General features: G+C 51.3%; 1 long non-coding RNA gene across 1 annotated transcript; it reads left to right on the top strand.

Moving 5' to 3' along the window:
- Positions 1-126: 126 nt before the first annotated feature.
- Positions 127-1,393, top strand: LOC122191787. Its single transcript, XR_006182464.1, has 3 exons — positions 127-202; positions 1,029-1,102; positions 1,379-1,393. It is a non-coding gene; the product is annotated as an uncharacterized LOC122191787 (long non-coding RNA).

Raw genomic sequence — 1,393 nt, 5'->3', positions numbered from 1 at the left:
GGCGGGAAGCAAAAGCGGCGGGAAGCAAAAACGGCGGGAAAAGCGAGAGGCGTTCCGGGCTCCTATTGGCTGGCGGGCGGCGGGAACAGCTATATAAGACACTCGGGCGCAACAGGTGTGTGCCTCAGCGTGTGAGAAGAATCTGTGTGCTCCAAGAGGAAGGCGGCAAACGACATCTATGGACCGAGCTGCGGCGGAGCTGGTAGGATGGGCAGGGACGGAGGCGGGGCGGAGGCTGGGCGGAGGCTGGGCGGGCTCCGAGCGGGCTCCTGGACAACGGCAATGGTGGGGATGCTCCGGAGGCCGGCACTGAGCGCGCTCTGAGCGGAACTAGTCGGAGGGGCGAGGGGCTGGATCGGAGGCGAGAGCAGGACGCGACACGAGCCGGGGGGCCGGGCCGGAGCCGGGGGGCCGGGCGAACTGACTCGCGGTAGAAGATGCTACAGGACAACGGCAAGCAGCAATAATAAAGTAAAAATATCTCGATATTGTTGTAATGACTTCGAGGAATTGTATCTCCACATCTCGGTGAACTCGTGGTGGGAACTGGGGGAGCACAAATAGAGGGAGACACTGACATAAGAGAGGGGAAGCACTTGAGTAGTGTACTAGTGTTTAAGAAGGTTAATGTAATGAAGCTCTATCGTAAAAAAAGAGGATGCCCAGAGAAAGAGTAAGCCTCAATGTGAAATACAGTTTGTTACTTTAAGGCAATCCATAGCAGTGGATGTTTGGAGTTGGCAAAAAAGAAAACATGAACTTAAGGGAGAGTGAGTATCAAATGAGCAAGAAAAGAAAAGTAGTGATGAGAAAGGGTATAGAGAGAAACTGCCCACAAAAGCACCTCTGCATCACCATGGGCACAGTCAATCTTCAGGAGAGCCAAGCTCCCATGATGACTCACCACAATAAATGCAGTACAATACATAGTTGCAATGAGACCTGAAGTTGTAGTAAATAAAGCACAGTTTCCAGTACCCTGTAAGCAGGGAAGCTGACACTTTGGTCACTGCTTTTGGTGTGCCCAGCTTCATTTGCCCAGTCTGCCCGCCACTGTGACCCTCCGCAGCACCAGCTGGAGCTCCGCAGCGCATTAGCATGGGTGAGAAAGCTGTTCTGTGTTTGTGTTTGTTTTGTTTTTTTTTTGGTTTGGTTGTTTTTTTGTTGTGTGTTGTGTTGGTGTTTTTTTTTCTGGTTTGTGGATTTTTTTTTTTATTTTTATTTTTTTTGGCTGAGACGACTTGGGAAGGGGGGGGATGTAAAGGCTTCTGTGGATGGGATGTAGTGTGCTGAGCTCCCTCTGGATGTTGGGTTTCCTGTTTTCCTTGGGTGGTGGGGTTGTAGCTCCTCAGGTCTAATGGGACCCTTCATTTTTCAGGAGCTGCTGCAGAAG

Source organism: Lagopus leucura, unplaced genomic scaffold, assembly GCF_019238085.1.
Source record: "Lagopus leucura isolate 7727_CA_CO unplaced genomic scaffold, USGS_WTPT01 59356-0_obj-0_obj, whole genome shotgun sequence".
In the NCBI taxonomy this organism is placed as follows: Eukaryota; Metazoa; Chordata; class Aves; order Galliformes; family Phasianidae; genus Lagopus; species Lagopus leucura.
The sequence above is the reverse complement of the archived record's forward strand: the minus strand, read 5'-3'. Positions and strand labels throughout refer to the sequence as shown.